Raw genomic sequence first — 23,628 nt, 5'->3', positions numbered from 1 at the left:
CAGTGCCAGGGCTTCCTGAAGGGAGAGAGGCAGCTGTGGAGGTGCAGCCCAGGATGCCGTTCCTAACACCCGCCCCTGGAGCCATTGCACCAAGGTCTTAAGTAGCTGGCCCTTTGGGGAGGGGACTTTTCTCATCTCCATGATGACAGTGAACCAGGGAGCCCACTGGTGGAACCTGGAGTTGTGGGTGCAGGGACTCTGGTGCCTGTGACCAGAACTGCCCCTACCAGGTGGCCCACATCTCAAAGAGGGAAGGGGCGGAGTGGAGGGTGCAGGGACCTGGACCATCTCTTCCCTCAAGCCTCTTTTGCCATGCAGGAAAGTTGCCGAGGGCAAGCCACGGCCACCGGCTGTCCCCAAACCAGAGAGGACAGGCGAGCAGGGGCGGCCGGGGCTGTCAGGCCCCCGGCCTGCTCGCCGGGCTTCACCGCGCTGCCGCATCATCTGGGCTAGTAGTTGTTGCGGACACCGGTAAGGTTGCGCCTCTGGAGCGCCACGTCCACCATCTTGATGTAGGCGGAGATGCTGCACCCCATGTCGGTCTTTTAGGGGTTGGACTCCAGCTTGCAGCAGCCCAGAGCACTTGAAGTTGCTGTCCTACTGGCTCTGCACGCACAGGAGCTGGTCCTGCCGCATGGCCACGCCCAGCAGGCAGACCATGCGGCCCAGCTGCACGAACAGGTCCTGCTGCAGGTCCTTGAAGTGCACCACCAGCACCTTCTTGCCAAGCTGGAGCCAGTCCAGCGTGTGGGTGGCCCACCAGGGGGCTAGTTGGGCACGAACTCCAGTCACTCTGCGGAGAGGAGGAGCCGGTGGTCAGGCAGGGCCTGGGGTGGAGCCGCCCTTGACCGTGCGTGGAGCAGCGCCTCCTCTGCCCTCCAGACCTCTCCCCGGCACCACTGCCTCCACTTGGTACCGCGTCCTTTGCTCCTCACTGAGGATGATAGCACCCCTCCGTGCCTACCACGTGCCAGGCACAGTCCTGTGTATGAATCTGTGTAACTATGGCAGAGAAAGATTCGGGTAACACAGGACACAGAAATATGCAATCATATAAATATAGATCATGCACATTATACTACACATACGAACATAGGAAATACGTAAATTATGTGCACTGCAGATCATACAAGATCAATATATAAATATAAAATTTATGTAATATTGCATGCATATATTATATGTATTGTTACATGCATATTTATATTATCACATATTAAATATATTACTTACCCCTTAATATAACTATAATGCATATATAAATTTATTTAATAATATGTGATATATGTAATATACAAATAACCATCTATCACATGTAAATAATGTATCTATAATATATAATAAAATACATGTCTAGAATTTATATTAACATGTCAATTATGTATTATGGGTATGTAGTTATATTTATATTTTAATAGCTATATTAATATAACTCTCAATTCCACTTAATCCTGACAACCTTATGGGGTTGTCATCATCACTTGATTGGAAACTGAGGCACAGAGAGGTTAAGTAACTTGCTCGGAGTCACTCATCTAGGACGTTATCGCACCTCCTTGAGGCTCAGTTTACCCATCTGCCAATCAGCAGTCCAGCATAGACCTACCTCCTACAGCTGCTGTGCAGACAGATTGGCAAAGACCCAGCACAACATCTGGGGCTCAGGAGGTGGGCCCCCCAGCATCTCTGGAGACACTTGAAATGACCAACCATGTTGGTATGAGCCTCCCTCCAAAAGCTCAGCTGCAACCCAAGCTGTTTCTGCCACAGACACGGACCCTCTGTCCCCTGCTGTGGCAAAGCTCCTAAATGACTTCACTGGAAAGAAGAACAAAAATTAAAAACAAAAGTCCTCAATTAACTCAGGATTCCTGGTGATTGGTTTCTCCCTGGACATCTGGTAATAAAGGCTCACTAAGCTACCGGACACCCCACAACCAGTGCCGGTTCCATCGCCACTGAGGCACCTGTGCGCCTGGCCAGTCTCTGCTCCATCGTCCTGTCCACGGGAGGAACCAGGCCCTGATGGATGTCTTCCCTCTACTTAGTTCCCCACAGAATCATTAACCACAGTCTCTGTCTCATGAAAGAGATCCAGGACAATTCACCTTGTGTAATCATATCACATGGAATTTTACTTTGGACTCACTCCAGGGAGGTTGTAAAATTAACGTGGTGGTAACAAAGGGGGGTGTGGGAGCCTAGACCCAGATATAATTGGGAGGGGGGCAAGAGGAAGGGGGGGATGGGCCTGCACAACAGCTGGTTGGCCTCTGCTTTTGAGGGGCAACCCTCCTGTTGGACACCCAGTGCATCCTAAGTGGTAATTCTCAAACTTTCAATGGCACTCCAAGCACCTTGGAAATCCTGTTGAAATGCAGATTCGGTTCCAGGAGGAGGAGGCTGGGCCCTGTCTGAGTCTTCTCTGTAACTTTGATGTCTGTGCTGCTGGTCTGTGGTCACACTTTGAGTAGGAGTGGTTTCTAAGCCTGTGTTCGCACCAGGAACTCCTAGAGGTCTGGTCAAACTGCAGAGGGCCTGGCCCACTCCCAGAATTTCAGATTCAGTAGGGCTTGGGCCCAGCCTGAGAATTTGCATATCTAACAAGCTCCCTGGCCATACTGCTGCTGGTGGGGTGGGGGTGGGGAGTCCCCAAAAGCAAGGGTCTCAAACTCAAGTGGAGAGGGAGGTAGAAGAGGCACCCGCTGGGTGGGGCCTGGGAGCTCTGTCTGTGGGAAGGGTCTTTGCTTGAAGACCTGTGTTGGACCTGGGAGGGGGATGTTGGGAGAAGCCCTCTTTCCAGACTGATGTGGGACTCCATGCTCATGTGAGACGGGTGTGGCAGACCACCACCCAACCACAGCCTCCTGGTCTGAAGCCGAGCTGGTGGACGTGGCCAGGAGAGGGGGTGGTCTGAATGCATCCCTGGGGGCAGTGTCTCCTGGTGGGCAAGGCCTCCACTTGAAGTCCCTCAGTCTGTGCCTGGGGCTTTAGCCAGGTGACTTGGCCCACCTGGGGGATGGGTAGCCTGTCTCCCTTCGCCTGGTTCCTGGAGGGTTTAAATAGACTGCAGATACTCAGGGCCCATGGGCTTCCCTGCTTGATCCCCTCCCTTCCCCTCGGAATGAGGGAGGTCAGAGCTGCAGGAGACCCAGCTTCTCAGGCCAGTCCTGCCCCTGTGTATCCCAATGACCATGGCAGTCTCTAACTCTCTGGGCCTTGGTTCATCAATAGGGAACCCAGGGCTCTGGACCCTGCCTGGCCTTTGGAAGGAACTGAGAGCCTTTCAAACAGACAGATGAGCCTGCTCCACCCTGGTGATGCTCAGGGCTGCAGCTGGGCCCTGGGATTTTCCCAGGCTCCTCTGGGGCTTCTGATATGCAGCTCAGACTAAGGATCAGGCTTTGGAGGTCTCCCAAGTCTGCTCCAGCTCTAGCAAGCAGGGTCCGTGCCCCTGGGACCTGACACTGCCACACGCACCCCCAGTCACCTCAGTCAACCTCTGACTAGGCTCGCTTCCAATTGTTCTGCAGTTAAATAATTTAGAGGCCTCTTTACTCCTGGGAATAAGTGAATGCATGTCACACAGTCCTAGCTTCCCCCCACTCCTGGGAGAAGAAGCTGGTCTGTGAGAGGGACACACCAGCCCCCGAGTGAGCTGGGAATCCAGGGGCACAGTTGGTCAGGCAGGGCCAAGGTTTCGCATGAGGAGACCAATGCAGAACTCTTCTCTGTGGAGGGGCTGGGGCTTTGCGGTCTGGTGGCTGGACCTGGGGACAGCTCACATCAGCTCCCATTCACAGAGAACTTGCTGCGTGTCCATGGCTCTGGACCAGGTGGCTCACGGCCACCAAGAGCTCAATGATGTAGGCTGGGAAGATAGCTCAGTTGGCCCTGGGTTCGATCCCCAGCAATGCAAAAAAAAAAAAAAAAAAAAGAGTTCATTGACAGGTGCCCTGATCAAACCATTACAAATGGAAAATATTGCACGTAAACACCTGTAGTCCCCTGACACACCAAACCTCCCAGTTCAGAACACACTCCTCTGTCAGGCCAAACCATCTGACATGAAGCCTACATAGAACACAGTGTGGACTCACTGGTGAAGCACTGAATAATAGAATGGTTGGCTGGAGATGCTCTGGGACCACCATAAGTCAAACCTGCATTAAGTTGAACCGTCATGAATCGAGAGCCATCTGTATCCATGATCACAGTGCGGGGCCCCTAAGGGCCTGAGTTCGGGAGCAAGAGTCCTCGGGTTTAGATCCCAGTTTGGCCACTTCTTGGAAAAACTCCTTTTCCTGCCTCATCTTGACTGAGATATCACTGATATGCAAAACCCCACATGTGATTTAATATCTGCGATTTGGCAAGTTGGGGTTTGTGTATACAGTGGTGCTACTCTCACTACGATGAAGGTCAGAATCATTTCTCTCACCCCTCTGTGTCTCCTTGTGTCTTTGTGTGTGTGTGTGTGTGTGTGTGTGCGTGCGCGCGCGTGTGCACGCGTGCGCACATGTGCTAAGAACATTCCACCTGAGATGTGACAAAACTTAAGGACAGAACACCTTCTTGTTGGTTACAGGCACCTGTTGCACAGAAGCTCTCCGGAACCTAATCATCGGGCATGACGGTGACTTTGAACTCCCTGAACGGCGACTCCCTGTTCCCTCTCCTCCTGGAAAAGCTCCTTGACTTCTCTGAACTTGGGTTGTCTCAACTATAAAATGGGGAGGATTATGTAGGAGTTTAGGAAGTTAACCCTTATCAATAAGGCTCAGTAGTGGTGACCATGGTGACAGAGGTCATCAGGTCAGCACTATGGGACTTTAAGACCCGGAGGTGTTAGAGACACACAGATGGCAGAATTTGGATCTGAGTTCCAAGCTCTGGCTACCAGCCTGGGCTGCTCTCTGTGCTGAGATGCTTATCCATACACAGCCCTCTGGTAGATCATCTTGGGGGTCAACCCTGTGGCTTCCCAGCTGTGTGACCTGAGGACAGTCACTTAACCTCTCTGAGTCTCCCAACCCAGGATGGTTGGGAGGATTCATGAAATGATGCTCTGAACCTGGGCTCTTAAGAGCTCCTGGCCTGGGGCAGGATTCGTGTCTCTGGATTCCCAGGATAGGGCTCTTCAACCTGCCTGGATGTCACATGACATCCAGAGGTTCTCCTGCCCTGTGATCTTCTCACCCCTTCTGCAGAGGCTCAGCCTAAGTTCAGGTACCTCAGGAGATTTCTAAGAGTCAGTGCTGGGACTTGAGTCCCAGGGATCTTGCAGCCAGGTAACAGCTGGGGTCTGGCGGCTGATGCTTGTGGGTGTGGTGGTCGGTGGGTCCCCGAGAAGCTCCGCCCTGCATAGGGACTGCAATGTGACCCCTCAAGAGCGACCTCCTGGACTCCATGCACGAGAGGCCCCACCAGGCCCTGGCCCGTCGCCCTGACCCCTGCACCTGGGCCCTCTGCTCCGCTCCCAGGTCATACCTTTGCCCTTCCAGTGTGCACGTGGGTCGCAAAGCTGATGTGACCTCCGTACTTTCCCCGTGGGCAGTTTCATGTCATGCACTGCATTGGTGGGACCATGCCTGACAGGGACCTTGGTTCCTTTGTGATTTCCTTTTCACGAAGCTCCATTTCGTGATGAGCTCAGCGATGGAAAGGCAGCCAGGTAGGGGGTACACAGGAGCCCGTGCAGACTCCAAGGGGAAAAATACATCATCAGGAATGTAACCAGACGGTCCAGGGACGCCCAGCCACACCCCATTCACCTGGGACCTGAGGCATGTTTCTTTGTTTGCGATGGGGTCAACCTCAGGTCATATTTATGGAGATTAAAAAGCGAACATGAACGAGAAAAATGACCCACTGGGAGAGAGCTCCAGATTCCAGACTTTGGTGCTTAGGAGTGATTCTAGAGGAAGCCCCAGAGGTGTCGTGGGGTGGGGGATTCCACCGAGCAGAATATCTGCCAGATAGAGAAGCACCTAGAAAGCAGGTGCTGAGAATCCAGGCATGTGCTTTCCTGAGCGCAGCAGGGGGTGGGTGGCCAGGCAGTCCTCTAAGGTGACCTGCGGGCATCAAGGGGAATCAGATGAAAGGCTGGGGCCAGCAGAATGACTGACCCCACCACCAGGGGTGCACTTCCCCACCGCTGCTGACAGGAGACCAGCCCTCCATTCATTAATGTGGCAGGGATTTAAATCCGCGACTTTTTAAGAGTCACCGGAATATTGGCTTCTTTGGGAGCATCCACTTGACTCGCGAGTTCTGACAGGGCTTCCCAGGCAGCTGCCTCAGGATGCTGTGCAAAAGGCTCCTGTGGCTGGAGTCACAGTCACAGAGAGCGAGACAGGGCAGACCCTCCAGAGACCTGAAGAGAGAAGAGGATCCTGAGAGACAGCGAGAAGGTGCAGATGGACACAGAGGCAGAGAGCACTGTACTTTGCAAATGCTAAGCCTCCCATGGAAGGGAAGTGGGAGGAGGAGATGGGAAGGGGACAGAGGTTCCCTCATTCCTTCACTCCTTGACTCTATTGTCCACCCCCGGCCCCCGCCAATCTCTTATTTTTTTTTTATTTTAATTTTTTGGTACCAGGTGTCGAACCCAGAGTTCTTACCCACTGAGCCACCTCCCCAGCCCTATTTTGTATTTTATTTAGAAACAGGGTCTTGCCAAGTTGCTTAGGGCCTCCTTTTTGCTGAGGCTCGAGATCCTCCTTCCTCAGACTTCTGAGCCTCTAGGATGAGAGGTGTGTGCCACCATCTGGATCCTTACCAGGCTCCTGGTGGAGTGAACCCTTAGCCAGGGCGAGAGGAGAGAAGAACACAGAAAATGCAGGGGAGGGCAGAAGATGCCAGGTGGCCGGTCAGACCCAGGAGGACTTCGGGGATCCCAACACTGGCTTCTCTTAGTGGAGGAAAGGGGAGGGGCAAGAGACAGGGGTGCCCCCAGGCATCCAGCAAGTGAGAACCCCAAAGGATTTAATCTCTCATCAGGAGCTACTGGGGGTCAGAACAGCACAGAACCATCCCCAGGTCACCCACTCAGGTCCCAAGTCGGACACCTGAGCCTCGGTCCCTCACTTCTGTTCAGTGACCTCCTCCACACCCACCTCACTGTCCCCTCTTCAGCATGATCCATGCCTGCATGGCCTGCAGCCTCCCAGTTGCCAGGAAGGGCATCTCAGATGTGCTGCCTGTGAACATGTCCCATCTGCTCCTCTGGACAGTGCCATGACTCCCAGAGAACATTCCAGGTGCCAAGCTAGATGCAGTCCTGGCTTCCCTTCCCGCCACCCCCAGCCCCACTCCCTCCACTGCACGACACCAACAAACTGTATTTGTCCACCAGTCCTGCCGCCTGTGTCTGCATCTCTGCCTGGGACTCTCTCTCCTTTGGAGAAAGTCCAGTCTGTCCCCTGTGCCCACGCCTAAGAGTGAGTTAGCAAAACAGCACCCCGAATGGGGCTGGGACCCTGGTATACATCTGATACCTGGTCACACTGCCCAGTATGAGGAGCAGTGATGTGGATATGTTAGTCATAAGAGCTATGGAGAAGATATACTGGGGTCAAGGAGGACCTCAGCCCTCCAGACTTTGCAAAGGTGGCTTTTACCTGCAGCTTGAGAGCAGGCAGATGAGCTGAAGGGTAGGTTGGCAGAGCCCACTGTCCCAGGACAGCACAGGCAAGCCTCTGGTGCATTTCAAACTGTGAAGTGCTCCTTCCACCTGGAGTCTCATGTCCAAGAGAGGTTGCCCTGGGGACAGGAGGCTGGGGTTGCCTCCCCCGGCTCCTTCCTGCCTCAGGGGTTATGAGGACTCTGTTCACTACAGCATCTTTCAAAGGTGACAGTGGGGACTCGGTGGTGTCCACATGAACTGATGCTTCTGAGGCCGGGGGTTCTTCTCTGCCTACACCCAACTGCAGGCCAGGAGCTCCCGGGAAGCCCCCAGTGAATGGACAGCTGGTTCAACCCCTCAGCTGCCCGTGACCAGCCACCCTGCCTTTCTCAGCCAGACTGAGACCGGGTGAACAGACCCAGCTCGAGGTAGAGGTATTTATGGGAGGTTTATATTTTCTTTTCTTTCTCTTTTTTTGAAAGTTGAGTTAGGATCTGAGTAGACACCTCACCCCAGTAAGAATCCCCGGCTATTCCTGCAAGACTAGATCAAAACAGGGCGAGATGGAGTTATGGGACACTGTGGGTCTGGAAGGAAGGGGACTGGGCAGTCAGCCCCAGTTGGGAGGTCCCAGCACTGGCTTGGCATCGAAATCCCCTGGGGAGAGTTTACAAAACCCGAGGCCCTGGACACTGCGACATTGACCTTGAAGACTCAAGAGCTCCAGGTAACTTCAGCGTCATCAGGGATCAACCTCCCTTGGACGTAGACTAGGTGACTCTTACACCTCCTGCCTCAAACATGAGCCTAGGGACCCCTTTGGAAAATCTGAGTCCAGTACTGACCAGATAGTATAGATGAGGAAGTTAAGACGGAAGAGGTGGAGAATCCTGTCCAGGGTCCCATCGCTGAGAAGCCTCAGGGAGAACCTTCAGGCTGAAAGTTCGATGCTCTGACTGTCCACAGAGTCCGTGTCCCCTTCTCTGAGGTTAGGAGGTTGGGGGTCATGAAGGCTTGGCCTACAGGTCACTGTGCACCATGTACACTTACCACAGGCAGCTCTACAGAATGAAGTCGCTTTGTTTCTGAGGGAGAACAGAACCTCAGAATCCTTCTTAACACATCATCTTAAAGGAGGGACCACTGGAATGGACTCATGAGATTAATGCACTTTGGATCCTTGACATCAATGATCCTGAAGGACCCTTCTATTTGTGACAGGAGGGTTAGATGGTGGCTGAGCCATGGAATGCTTTCTGACCTGTTCCCTCTGGCCACTGCTACCGAATTTGCCTGGGTCCCTCGCAGAAATCTCCCTAAAGACAGTACAGCCTAGGCTTCAGAAGCACAGGGTCTGAGTTCAAATCCTGATGTGAACATTCAACACTCTCAGCATGGAGACTTGTACATAACAGGTGCTCAGTAAAATGAGTACAGACTGAGATGGGATTCCAGGGTGGGGTCCCTGCCCTACTGCCCTGTGACTCCAACGTTCAACCTGTCCTTCTTCACCCTTTTGACCTTGTTTTCCAGTCTCTACCTCCCCCTGCTTCTCTCGCTGGGAAAGACATGTGCCCTGAGATCTCCCAAGCTAGGGTTCAGGGATGGCTATCAGCCCCAGGCTGTGCTTGGCACCCAGACCATAATACTCAGCCTATTTTCTATGTGCTGAGCATGTTACATGTATCCATTCATGGTCTTTTACAACCTCTTATTTGTGCATAGTCACACAGGATCAGAGAGGTTGTTGCTTGCCTGAGGTCACACAGCCAAGAAAGTTATAACCTCAGTAAGAAACCTAGGAATTTCTTGCCTGTTTGATAGAGTGAAAAGGACATGGGCTTTTGATTGTGTGGTTTAGGCATGTTATTTCCCCTCTCCCAACCCAGGCTCCCTCTGCAGGGCTAGACAAGACCACACACACTGGCACAGCCAGGAGAGCATCTGTGGTGGTCTGAACCTCCACAAGTTGCCTGGCACAGTCGGCGCTCAGAAAGGGGCATTCCTCTGCCTTGTGGGTCTCCTGCTGCCCCCTCCGTCTCCTCACCTTTATTGTAAAGGGAACCGTTGAAGTAGTAGCTGCCAGTGTAGAAGCCAGTGGCCAGCTCGATGAGGTGGTGGGCCCATGTGTTGCCAGGGCCTGGGAAGCTGGCCAGAGCAATCAGCTGCCTGGACTTGGCTGGGAGGAAACTTCTGTCCGTGCAGCAGTTGTCTATAAAGGATTGGGCACAGATAAGGGTCAGCAGGATAGCAGGTAGGGCCCCGTCCAAGAAGGACAAGGGTGTGAGTCTCACCCCAGGCCACTTCTCAGCTCTGTGACCCAGCACAGCATAGTTACGCTTCTGTGGGCCTTGGTTTCTCCATCTGTAAAATGGGGCAGTGGCTCTTCCCTCAAGATTGAGGTGAGGGTTAAATGAGATAATGCAAGAAAAGGGATAATGCTGAGCTGTTGCTGCAGGCCAGGGGCCAGCTCTCTGCTTGGCACATAGTGGGGATTCCAGGACAGCCAGCTAGGTGGGTGGCGAGTCCACAGCCTCGGCTTCCGCCAGCAGAGTGAGCCTTTTGCTCTCTTCTCCAGAGGGAGCCCTCCACGTCGCTGGGACCCCAGGATGGGATCGAGCCCAAAGTTCTCCCTTGACCTCCAAGCCCTGCATGGCCCACTGAGCACCAGGGCTGGCTCTGCCTGGTCCCCCTCTGTCTTTCCTCCCTGACCCCAGGAACTGGCACAACCTCACTTCCAGCTTGTCTCCTGCACATCGCCGATGGCAGTAGTGATTCAGGTGATCCCAGTCACAACTGCTTGACAAAAGGGATGCATCGGGGAAACGCACCATGAGGGGACTCTACCCAGGTGACAACCCCAGCACCTACTTAGACGAGCCAAGCCCACAGCCTCGCGCCTGCAATCTAGGGCTCAGCTTGGTGCTCCCTGGCTGCACAGCCTGCAGCATCGACGGTCCTGAACACAGCAGGCAACTAATGCAGTGACCTGCAATCGCACCTCTCTGCCTGTCTCAATGCGGAAAAGGGGGAGGACGAAACTACTGGACAACAGGAACTTGTGAGCTCCGTCCCAATTGGAGGGGACCACAGTTTTACACTGGGGCTGTCAGAAACCCTCCCTGGAGATTATTTCTGGCTCCCCACAACCTTGGCAAATGTTTCTGGGGGTGGATGAGTGGGGGTGAGGATGGGTGGGGAGTGGGAGGCAGGACGCGAGGGGATCAGAGGGAAGAAGGGCTGGATACCAGGATGAGGACAAGATCTACTTGGTGGGGCTTTCATGGGGATTAAATGAGATCATGCATAGATTTTGTTAATACTCTAACGTGCTCCAACAGAGCAGTCATGCCTTTTCTGCAGGGCTCACTTCTCTCATCTGTAGAATGGGCTGGGTGAGCACCCTTCTGATATTCCCCAGCCTCTGACTTTCTAAAGTGCTCTGGAGGCCACTACTGGCAGAGTACATGGAAAGGGAGCCCCGGCACCTCCCACCACAACCCTGCCGGAGCCTCTGGGGCCCAGGGGCTTCTTTGGGCCCCTGTGCCTGGAAGGGAAGCTGGCCTGGCACCCCAGGACCACCGTCTCCAGGACCAGTGTCTCTCCAGCCGCTCACAGTCACATGTCCCATGGTGGCTGCCCCCTCCACTGTCAGCCCCACCCCTGCAGCAGTGCTCCCTGAGGTCCCTGAGGTCCCCAGAGATCCTGCAGTGCTACACTCAGCCCAAGCACAGGTCCTGTCCACCTGGCAGCAGCGGATCCCTCTGCTCTCTGGTGCTCCTCCCCAGGGTTTCACCTGCTCTGCGTTAGCTCAGGCTCATTGAGGTTCCACCGTGAGTCTCACTGATTACACACAAGCCTCTGGGAGGGCAGATGGGTCTGAAGTCCTAGATTTAAACACCAGGTCTGCCCCTCATTTCCTGGGTGATCTTGAGGAAATGGTTCCACTGAGCCTCAGTTTCCCCAGATGTAAAATGGAATGACTGATGGCCTGCAGGTGTTGGGAGGGTTAAACTGAAGAGGAACATAGGGCACTGGCTGGCGGCTCACGCCCTGTGAAGGGCCAGGGTGATGGTTGAGCTGTTGCTGCAGGCCAGGGGCCAGCTCTCCAGAACACACCTGAGCACCTTGGTGTGGTCATCTGCGAGTGGCTCTCCTGGGAACGCACTTCAAAGAGGAGCCAGGCGATGGGACTCCGGACAGAAAGACCACACTCTGTGTTTGGATAGCAGTCGGAATCGCCAGGAGGTCATTGGTGTGCGCACTTAAAAGTTTGTGTGATTCGCTCTATGGGAATGGGACTTCAAAGATGCCCCAGGAAACAGGCAATTAGTATTCATGAGAAGCCTAGTGCCATACAACGTTTGCAACTTACTCCAAAATGCATCAGAAATGAGAAGGACCCAGGGAAAGGCCAGGAGAGAGCTTTTTGGTCAAGTCAATGTGGCACAAGGTGAACAGACATAAGTCTGGAATGAGCACAGGGCTGCACCTTCTGAAACTTTTTCTTTTTCTCCGGGTTTGACTTATTTTATAATGAAGGGTTGGGTGTGGGGGCAGGGAGCTGGCTCCTTCACTTCTGCAAACAGAATTCTCTGTTTAAGTATTTCTTGGGAGTCAGGAATAACCCAGAGGAAGAGACTCATTCTCCACACTAAAAAGAAAGCTTAGTTGGGCCTCAAGCCTCTGGAGTCAGGCAGAGGCTGCAGGCAGCATCTGCTCAGCTTGGGAAGCAGGCAGACCTGGGCTTCATCCTGGACCTTCCCGACATTGACACATTGAACATGACTCTTCATTCCCCTGAGCCTTAGTTTCTTCACTTATAAAACAGAGTTCATAAACCTCAAAGGATTAACTGGGTATACGGAATGTAAAAGATTCTCAAGGTCTGTTGAAGAGCTGTGGTCTAACAGTGCAGTCTTGGGTCCTGGAGCACCAGGGTTTGAGTGCCCTGTCTTATCTTTGTGACTCTGGCCAAGCTTCTCAACCTCTCTGTGTTGTTATCTCATTTGTAAAATGGTCATCACAGCCTTTAGATCATGAGACTGTTGGGAAGTTTGTGTCAGTGAAGCCAGGTAAAGAGCTCCCAGATGCTTGCCACGTGATAAATGTTCAATGATAATTTAGTTCCCATCGGGAACATGCATAGGCACCCAATACATGGCAGCCTCGGTGGACCAGGCTCCTGGCAGCCAATGAACCTTCCCCGTGTACGGAAGTGGCCAGAGTGACATGGAAAAATTGAGAAGCATTGGGAACCTGCAGGTAGGACACTGGGAATGAGCAAGCTCATCAGTTAGAGGCTTTTTATCTGCTATTGAAAGGATTTCAGCATCTATTTGGGCCACATCAAAGCTGCTCATGGTCACAGCATAATTAATCCATATAGGGCTCTCCACTCTGGTGGAGAGACACGGCTTCTCCCAGACTAACCAACACAGCCCTGGACGCTGACAGACATCCATCCTTCCTCCATGCAATGGAGACAGAGCCAAGAGCCAGGCTTGCTGTCAGGCTCTGAGCAGGACTTCAGCTGCCACAGAAGCAGCCAGGCTGGCCACTGCTGGAGCCCCTCCGGACCCGACAAGGGGGAAACCACTGATGGGGTTGCTTCCAGCTCTTACAGCACTTCTGTGCAAATCAGGAAAAGGTAACTTTCTACTGGGCAGATGTGATGTCATCTGCAGACCACCACAGGCTGGCTTTGGGGCACCATTTTCCTCAGACATCATGATTGTGCAGTGCCCAACCTGCCTAACTATACATGGCAAACTAGTTATAGGGAGATGAGTGGGCGGAGGTGTTTTGTTGATTCTTCAGGTTTCAGAGGGTGTGGGGAGTGTTCTTCCTACCCTGGGTAGAAGTTTCTAGCAAGGGCTCTGGAGGCCTGAAAGCAAATTGATTTCTTGGATGTGTAATTGTAGCCTGTTCCCTACCCCTCTGGGTCTCTCATCTATAAAACAGCCCTGATCATCAGTTTACTGATGATGTCCCATCACTGAATGAGATGAGGCTTAGCCTGAGGATGGGTGCACAGTGGGTTTGCTGCAAGGACATCCTCAGGGGCTTTCCCTGTGGTCCAGCACAGAATGCCCCCTAGGTGCCACGTACTGTTCATGATGCCCCAGGAGAAAAGGGCTACAGTGTGACTTCAGGAAAATCCCTCAACACTGGTTCTGTTTCCCTCCCTGAAAGAGGCATGATGACTGTCCCCACCTTATACTACAGCCGAGAAGATTCAGGGAGAAAATGCATGTGAAGGACTCTGTACTGAGTTTGACACAAAGTAAGAACTCAAGGAATCCCTAGTGTTGCTCACCACCACCACCATCACCACCATCAACAATCACCACCACCATCACCATCACCATCACCACCATCATCACTACCACCATCATCACTACCACCATCTTCATCCTCCTCCTCACCACCACACCTGGTGGCCCCAAGAGCAGAGCAGCAGGTGTGATCCCCACTAGCAAAGTAAAAACAATGGAAATGGAAGCAGAGTGAGACAGGGAGAGGAGCTGGGAGAGGAGGAGGAACCGAAGGAGGCATGGCCACCAGGGACAGAGGGACTGGGAGGTCAGCAACCTGCAACTTCACTTTGCAGCTGGAGAAACTGAGGCCAGGGGAGGAAAGGACTGCCCAGGACCTCACAGTGGGTCCATGCTGAAGCTGGTGGGGCCTGGGCCTTTTCTTCTTTTCCCTTTTTTAGCCAGGGAGCCACATTCTTTATTAGTCTTCACTGGACACCATTTCAAGAAACAAAATGCTTGTTAAATATCCAAACAGAAAATTCTATAAGCCTTTGAGTTGAAAATGGAGATGTATGACTCTTAAAAATTTCTTTACACTCTATCCTATTTATCACCATATTGCCTTTGAAAGTACCATTTGAGTTAATGACTTGATCATTATTATAACCTCCTTCATAAAAGTAATCTGCCTTGTTAGTTCTTAACCTTGGCTGACTCTGTAGTCACCCCAGGAATTTAAAATGCATTGAACCGAGTTTCACTCCTGGACACTGTGATTGATTATCTGGGGTATACCTTGGGCAAGGGTAGTTGAAAATGTCTCCCAGATTCTAATGCACAGCACAAGTTGAGATCTGCTGTATCAGATGACACCTCATCCCTCCAGTCATTACTTGAAACATTCCCAAGGATGGGCGAGATAGGAAAGGCCCAGAGACCCTAATTTAATGGAGTCTTCTTTTCCCCTTCCTTCCTCTTGAAGCCTTCCTTTCTAGAGTTTGGTTACTGATGATAACTTGGAGAAAACATTAATACACGGAGGTTGGTGGAACTGGTGGAGATGGTTAACTTAAGGAAATGGGTAAAACCAGACAAACTCAACTGTGGGATCATAACCTGAGCGACACTGTCAACTCGTGTGGTTTTTAATGTAAGTATACAGATAAACTCAAAGATAGATAATCTCTCCCTACAAGGTTAAGGTTAGGAAAGACCAGGGCAGACTGAGGAATTAACGAAAGTCCCCAGACATGGCAATGACAGACAGCAAGATCCTGGATAGGATTCTTGGACTGCTACTTGGTTATCAGCAAAATCTGGATTGGATGACCATGTGGAATTGATGCTGCTTTGATTTTGATGGTTGTTTGGTGGTGACCTGGGACAGCTGTCTTTTACTTAGGAAATACATTGAGACAATAAGGGGTAATTGAGAGTCAGGTCACCATTGTCTCAGTTCAGGAGAGTGAACACTCGGGTCGTATTAAAGTGTTCATTCTATTTTGGTAAATTTTACATATTTGAAAATTGTATCAAAATATTAAAAATGAAAATGTAAATCAATATCATTCTTCTGATCAAGATCTAACCCAACATATGGCCACACAGACTTGTATGTAAATGAACCGGAAAGACCGCAAGTGCCTATCCATCCATCAATGGTGCACAGTGCCGACACATTCAGCAACTCAGATGTGGATGCAGGTCACATCATGCCGAACTAGCAGAACAGGGACAGTAAGCAGAGCCGCAGTTGCTCAGGACTGAGGGTGGGAAGCACTGGCTGCAAGGAATCCAAGGAGGCAGCTTTGGGTGATGGATGCTCTGCATCTTGATCCCAATTGTCTCATGACTATCCACGATTGCCCCAGATCATCCCACGGCACCCTGAAAGGGGTGACTTGTTGCGTGTGAATTGTAACCCAACTGTAAACTCTCCCTGTTTCACTAGGACATACCAATTCCTTAAGAAGCTCGCACACGCCTCTCCAGCCCCCACCTTCTCATTCCCTACACCCAGCAACCCTGACTTTCTAGGTCCTCTGACCTTGTGATCTGGTGACTTAAAGAAGGGCCCACAGCTTAGGATCAGGTCACAGAATGCTTTCTGTTCTCAAAGAGCCACAGTGCCACAAGAAACTGCAGGAGCCATTGGAGGTGCCTGCGCGTCCACGAGCAGCCTTTTTTCTAGTGAATCACTGTGGCTCTGTTTTACCCAGATGCACCAGCTGAGCTGGGCGCCTGGGTTAAGAAAGTCACTCAGCAGAGTCCAGCTCTGAGTGCTGGGCCTCTTTCTACTGTCTTGATGCTTCTATGCTCAGAGGAGAGCCACCAGAAATCCTTGGTGATGAGGGACAGAAGTAGGGTCCTATGAGGGACAGAGGTGGGGTCTTCAGAACCTCCTGCTTGGGCATTCCTCTATCCCCTATGGAGGATCCCCAGGCCTCGCCAAGTCCACCAGCCTTGCCCCTGCTCCTGCCCCTGCCTTCTGCCCCTCCCCTCTGCCCCTGCCCCTGCCCCTGCCCCCTGCCCTGTGGCCTGCAAGGTCTCTCCAGCTGCGGCTCCACTGGAGGTAATGGCCAGGAGTGCGGGCATCACATGGGCTCTGTGTGTGCAGGCTCACCTTGGACCTGCTTCTGGTCCACGACAGTGACTGGGGGTCCCGCAGCTCTCCAACTCCTCGGTGCTGCACTTCTTCATGCACAGCTGCTCCTCCTCCCTCTGGTGGAGCGGGAACTGCATGATGGGGAAGCCGCAGTGGCAGGGGGTGCCCGCAAGGGCGGCCAGCAGGTACTCCTGGGGACGGTGGGGAGGAGAAGCAGGCATGTCACCAAGCCCGGGATGCCCTGACTCCAAATCTGGGGCAGATCTGCACCCCTATGCCCGGGCCCAGGGCCTCCCTGGGCTCCAGGGTTCCTGGTCCATGCGCGAGCGACCCCTGCGATCCTGCCTGTCTGGGTACCTGGGATTGTTATTCAATTGCCTGCATCAACTCAGTGTTTGAAACTTAAAAATTTGAAGGGAAATTGATCACTCCTACAGGAAGTACTCACGGAGAAGTTGTGCATATTTCCAGAAACTAAATACAATCGCTCAGTCCTATAGAAACAGCAAGGTACCACCAGACTCTGTGCCTGGCATTCCTGGTCCGCAGATCCAGCCAATGTGGATTGAAAATATTCAGGGAAAAATTGCACATATATTGATAATGTGCACACAGATATTTTCTTTTTCTTTATTCCTTAGAGTATAGAAATTATTTATATACCTTGGCATTGTGTTAGGATTGTAAGTTATCTAGAGGTGAAGATTTTTGTTTTGTTTTGTTTTGTTTTTTGGTACCAGGGATTGAACCCAGGGGTGCTTAACCACTGAGCCACATCCCCAGCCTTTTTTTTTTTTTTTTTTTACTTTTTATCCTGACACAGAGTCTTGCTAAGTTGCTTAGATCCTCACTAAGTGACTGAGGCTGGCCTCCAACTTGCAATCCTCCTGCTTCAACCTCCCTCGCTGCTGGGATGACAGGCATGCACCATCATGTCCTGCTAGAAATGAGTTAAAGCATACGGCAAGATGTACAAGGCTCTCTACAGGAACTCCACCATTTTACATTAAGAACTCCAGCCTATGAGGACACAGTCATCTTTGGGACACCTGAGGCCCCTGCCCTGCGGTTACTGAGGAATTAAATGCTACCTAGGCACTCTCACCTGCCAAGACTCTGAACCTGGGGGTCAGCTGCATTTTTCTGCAAAAGAGAGATCAGTTGAGGGACATATTAAAGACACTTCAGCATTGAGGGGAAGTTTTCTCCTGGAGGACTTGAAAGAACTGGAAAAGAAATGTTTCTGTCAGGCAGCACGCCACAGTCAGTGCCCCTCCGTCTGATGGTGACACTCAGCCCACGCTTGGGGGACAGCTGTGGGAGTTGGTTCTTCTCAGCCAGAAGGGAGCCTGACCCTTGTGTGCTCTTCCCTGCATGGAGAGAGCTGCCCCTGATTGCTTTATTTGTCCCGGTCCAACCTGCTTCTGAACCAGACCCATAGCCCCGCCTTGTCCTGGGTTGCCCCGAATCCAGGAATAATCTGGTTTCAGACCCTAGTCACACCCAGAGAACTGTGTCACAAAGTGTGGATTCTCTCTGCCAGATGTCAAATAGGAATGGTGGTCCTTGGCTGGAGAGCAGAGACAGAGACACTGACATGCAGGGGGTCCCCTCGGTCACTCTAAATCTCAGACCCTCCACCTTGGGCATGGGCAGCTCTGTCTCCCCACCCCCTAATGTCCTCAGTGGTGCCCCAGGGCCCCTGAGGAGAGCTGAGTAAACAGGAAGGGGGCGGTTCACAGTGGGGCTTCCTATCCACCCATCTCCAGCACTTTCTTCCAGTTGCAGGGAAGGCTGATGGGCCGATGTGACCTCACCACCTTGGTCTGCCACCTGTAGGTCCTCCAGGGCCCAGGGAAGCTGAGGAGCTAGGCGTATGAGTTTGGAGTGGCCCCCAGCGTCCACCCCAGCTGCCCTGCTCACATGTGCCGTGAGCTCAGGTGGCGGCCTTTACCAGCTAAGTCTTGGTTTTCTCATCTGGGAAATGGGGGTGAAAACTCCAAACCCACAGCTTGGGTGGGAAGTGAACTGCAGGCCCCATGAGGACAGGACACTCTGAGCTGTTGCCTCTGGGCCTTCGGGAGAGATGCTCCTGGATCAGGAGCCAAAGGAGCGAGGAACCAAGATGGTGAGGCTGGGAGGCCAGGACTTGGGTGGTCTCAGCCCAGGAGAGGTCACATAATGGGCTCCTTGGGCACCTCAGGTGCCAGCTCTGCATCCAGCTCTGTGCTGGGACCTGGGGGACCTGGGAAGTGCAAGGTCCTTCTTCCTTCCTGATCTGGCCACTGTCTGGCTGGGGAGGAAGTGTTCCCAGGATCTTTGGCCATGAAAGGGGCCTGTGGGCACCACTGTCATGTGCCCAGGGTTCTGGACGCCACTTGCTGCATCTGTGCTCACACCAGCAGTGATGGGGACTGTCCCTGATGGGTTGTCCTTGTCCTGGCCTGGAAACCTCCTGCTCACACTCCTAAGCCCCATTCAAATGTCACCACCTTCCTGAGCCTTCCCTCAGAGGGAGGGAAACCCACCCCTTCAGGTCCCCATCAAACGACCACAACCCCCTCTCATGGTCTGACCTCGCCCATCCCAACCGGGTCACTGCTTCACGGCTCTGCATTGGTTCCCACAGCTATGCTGCATGACTCTCTCCCCACACTGAGTGCTGTGAGCAGGAGGGACCCTGCCTCACCTTCTCTGTGCAGAGATCCACACACTTGTCCACAGACATGTTTGGCATGGCGGCTGTCACAAGCCAGGGAGAGGTTCTGAGGTCTGGAAGCATCCTCGGAATACCGCACTTCCATCTGAAGAACAGGAAGAAAAAAGCAGAGTCATACTGAGAAGGAGTCAGATGTCCTTGGGGGAAACACCTTCTAGAGGAAGCTCTTGGAAGTGGAGGCCCAGAGAGGGCAAGAGTCTTGCCCAAGATCACACAGCAAGTCAAAACAGAGACAGAAAGAGCAATTGCAGGCCTTTTTTTTTTTTTTATCTTGAACAAGCTTGTTCAGAGTCAATGTGCTCTATAACCGAGGGAATGTTCTTCTTGGGGCTGGCATCTTTGTCAACAATCCAGGTCCCAAGATGAATTTCCTCCTGGGTCACTTTATCCTCTTCCCTTCGGCAGCATTGTGACGTGCCACTTCCCGGTTCATGGCGGCAAAGCCCTGTTTGGGGAAGTCATATGGTCCATGGAGGATTCTCCTGATCCCATCATGATCCTGCAGTGTGGGCAGTGTGGAATCCACTGCTGTCTCCCCCAGAGAAGTCGCCTCCTAGAAAACATTCAGAGCCCTTGTCCTCGCCCAGGTTCCCTGGACACAGCACATAAGACAGTGTTTCACTGAAGCTGTGCTCTCAGCTGGGGGCCCAGGAAGCTCGGGAGGGAGACCTGCCCCCAGAGTTGTCCCACCTTCAGGAAAAGCAGACTGGCCTTGGCCTCATGTGCTGCTTCCCTCACGGGACTTGCCCCTGACTGTGGGCTGCCTGCCTGGGGAAGGGGGCCCCTTCACAGCCCCTGGGTGTCCAGTGGCTACTTTCCATAGCAGGGGTCGAGTGTGAGCTTCGTCTCCAGCAGTCACTGTACTAAAGGGAACCTGGGTGGGCGCAGCTGGGGACCATGAGGGTGTCCCCTGTGCTGTGCAGAGTCATCAGTAAGGTTGCTCAAGTGAAAGATGGGAAACAACAGAGGCGTCCAACAGTGAGGGATTAGACAAATAGATTAGGTAAGGACACCAATGGTGGAATTCTATGCCTCCATTTTAAGTAATGGTGTTCAAGCTTTTTAAAATTTTTTTTAATTTAGTTGTGGAGGGACTTTTATTTTATTCATTAATTTATTTATTCATTTATTTATGTGCGGTGCTGAGGATGGAACCCCATGTCTCATACATGCTAGGCAAGTGCTCTACCACTGAGCTACAACCTCAGCCCCTGTTAAAGGTTATTGTTATCAAGTGAAGATGTGTTTGAGATACAAAATTAAATAAAATCCAAGAATATAAAGTTTCACTAAAGTATCAATTTTGTAAAGAAAAAAAAAACCTATCAATAGAAATCTCATGATGATGTTTCTGGAAAGTAGGTCTGAGGGGTGACTTTTCTGTGTTGATTTGGCTAGTCCAAGGTGCCCAGTTGTTTGGTACAAGTCTAGATATTGCCATGAAGATATGTGTATATGTGAAGATATGTATATATGTGAAGACATTGTGTATATGTGTATTGTGTAATTTTGTATCTATGATTATTTAGTAAAGGAGATTACCCTTGATGATACAGTTTGACATTGTCTAATCAGTTGAAGGCCTTAAGAAGAGAAGCTGAAGTTTCTGCGGAGGAAGATTTGGTTTTAAGACTGCAGAATTCACCCTGCCTGCATTTCCAGGCTTCTGGCCTGGCTTACCAAGTCAGACTTGCCAACTCCTACAGTATGCCAACCAACTCCTTAAAAATAAATCTCTTAATATGTGTATATCCACACAGTCTGTTAGTTGTATGTCAGAGAACTCAGATCCCATAGGATTAGAGGTAAATTTTCTGTCTATCTTTTGGCTCAACTCCTTTCTTACTCTTTCTATGAGAAATATATATTTTTATGAACTAAAGACAAATAAAAAATAAGAAGTGACTCCTGTCAAATTTGTATCATGCACATTTAAAATTAGGCTCAATTACTTCTCAGATCTCAAGTTGAACATACCTTCCCAGAAGCAGCCGTCACCTAAAACAAAGGACACTTTTGACATTGTGTGGATCTCAATCACAAGCACAAGAATAGATAGGTGCCAATCATTAAGTTCCTATTATGTGCTGTTCACTCTGATGAGCACATTTTATTTTTGATACTTAACCACTGAGCCACATCTCCGGTCCCCCTTTTTCTTGGAAGACAGGGTCTCACTAAGTTGCTTAGGGTCTTGCTAAGTTGCTGAGGCTGGCCTCAAACCCGCAATCCTCCTTCCTAAGCCTCTGGAGCCCTGGGATTTCAGGTGTGCACCACTGTACCCGACTGTTGAGCAGTTTGGAAACATCAGCTGGTCCCATTCTCTTGAAGACTCCACAAAGTTCATGGAGAGTCACTTCACATTTGACAGAAGCAGGACTTAGAGGAACCTAAGGAGCCACTGTTTGCAAAACCTTACTGAGGCTCATCTCAGAAACACGTCAGCCTGTGGAAAAAGCAAAGCCAACTGCAGAAATCAGATGCCTCCACCTGTAATAGACCTGGGCGTGTCCATAAGGTACAACTGGACACTCTTTAGCACACACACAGGTGTCTATATGTTCAGAGAAACAGATATGAAATAACTCCCTGAGAAGGTTGGGGGTGTTTACCAATGATGCTTTTAAATTTTAGCCACCAAAGACATTCGAGTGATTATTTTTACCACCCGATATCTGGTGGTCAGAAGTCCTTCACTGTGGTGTCAAATCAAACCAGGGACAGCTGATTTTGGTTAAATGGCTAATTTCTGGAGCATGCTGTGGTGACACCAGGCAGTTGTATCCTCATGTTCCCTGACTCTGGCCCCAGTCTGGTGTGAGAGCTGCCAGCAGTGACCTCCCGTGAACTCCCTGTGAGCTTCCCACACAGATGGGAAGCAGAGGTCAGTCCAGTCAAGGAGCCTCACACCTAAAGTCATGGAAATATCCAGAAGAGTGCAGAGCTGCCTCTGATGGCCTCGTGTCTTGGCAGTTGGAAGGCTGGACTGTCTGTCCTCCAGTCCCCAGACAAGGAAGCATCAGACTCAGACACTGTGGGGAACCCTGGGCAGCCTCCCATCCTATGGCTGCTCCGGGGAAGCCCATTTCTGAGGCTCAGGGAGTGTGCCAGGCAGGGCACTGGGGCAGGCAGGCCACAGCTGGGTGGGTGGCCCTCACTTAACCAGAAAGTCCAGTGGGCTGGACCCCAGCAATGCTGGCCTGCTCCAGAACCAGCTCCGGCTCCCTTGAACCCCACAAGCACTCAGGGAGTGGGGCTGGTCCCAGGCTCCCTGCGACTGTGCTGGACCCTCAGTCTGCTCCCCAGCCCTGCAAGGAAGGGATCTTGCCCCCCAACTCATCCTCCACGGTTGGTCCTTCCCTGAGCCCCTCCCACCACCCAGGGGGTCTGAGACACTCAGGTCCCAAGAGAGCTGCCTGGGAAGGGGTGACTGGAGTTTGGGCATGTGCTGTGGGGTGTGTCCATTCATCTGCACATGTGGCAGGCAGGAGTTGAGCGCACCACAGGAAGAAAGCCCGATGGCACCCAGGTGTGCTCAGGTGTTGGGACATGAGGCTGAGCATGCATCTCGCACACGCTCCTGGTGTGTGACCTGCTGTGCACTAGCATGTGAGCATCAGCCTATGTCCCTGCATGTGTGCATGTGTGTGCCTGTCTGTGTGTGGCAATGGGCATGGATTCTCCCATTAGGCCTGTGGATGCTGAATGGTGAGGATCCCAGGGAGACCCAAGGGCCTCGTGGATCTCTTGGTCATCCAGGGGAAAGGGAAGGCATGTGCCCACCTGCCTGGCTGGTCTCCTGGCAATGGGTGTCCAGCTGTCCTCTGTGTGCTTGAGGACACTTGTGCGGACACTGGGTGGTCACCATCACACCTCCATGAGTCCAGTCTCACTACGGGGGGGTTGTGCATGTGGAGAGGATGACCCCAGGGGCTCTCTCTGGGTTGCCTGGCAACAGTTAGTGGATTGGAGGGCTCCCCACCACCTAGCACAGAGAAAGGCCAAGTTTGTGCCCACCTCCTCATATCCCAGCCAGCTCCATGCCACCAGGGCTTTGGCATTTCCCAACAATTCCATGAGCAGCTGGCACCTGGTTGGAACATGCTATTTCCCCAGTGCCAGTACCACACGGAGAGAAATAGGAAGGGTGGGGACCAGCCCAGGCAGGCCCTCACCAGGAAGCCAAGAGCACTCGGGACCCTTACGCCTGATGCCCACAGCCAGGGACAATTCTGGTGTCTGTGTATGATGTATCTCAGATGGTCTTTGGGGTCCCTTTGCTGATTTGGGTCCTCCTTACTGTTATTGGGGGTTGCTCTTGCAGCCTCTTGCAGCCATGACCTTGAGTAACCGAAGACACTGGGGTGTCTGTCAGGGTCCATGTGCTCCTCACCTGGGGTCCCATGGCCAAGTGCTC

At 52.1% G+C, this 23,628-nt stretch overlaps 1 pseudogene; it reads right to left on the bottom strand.

Annotated features, from left to right (window-relative positions):
* Positions 1-449: 449 nt before the first annotated feature.
* LOC124973809 (WSC domain-containing protein 2-like) overlaps positions 450-23,628 on the bottom strand; it is a 41,728-nt pseudogene continuing 18,549 nt past the window's right edge.

Source organism: Sciurus carolinensis, unplaced genomic scaffold, assembly GCF_902686445.1.
Source record: "Sciurus carolinensis unplaced genomic scaffold, mSciCar1.2, whole genome shotgun sequence".
NCBI classification, from domain to species: Eukaryota; Metazoa; Chordata; class Mammalia; order Rodentia; family Sciuridae; genus Sciurus; species Sciurus carolinensis.
Note: the sequence above shows the minus strand (reverse complement) of the source record. Positions and strands in the feature narration are given on the sequence as shown.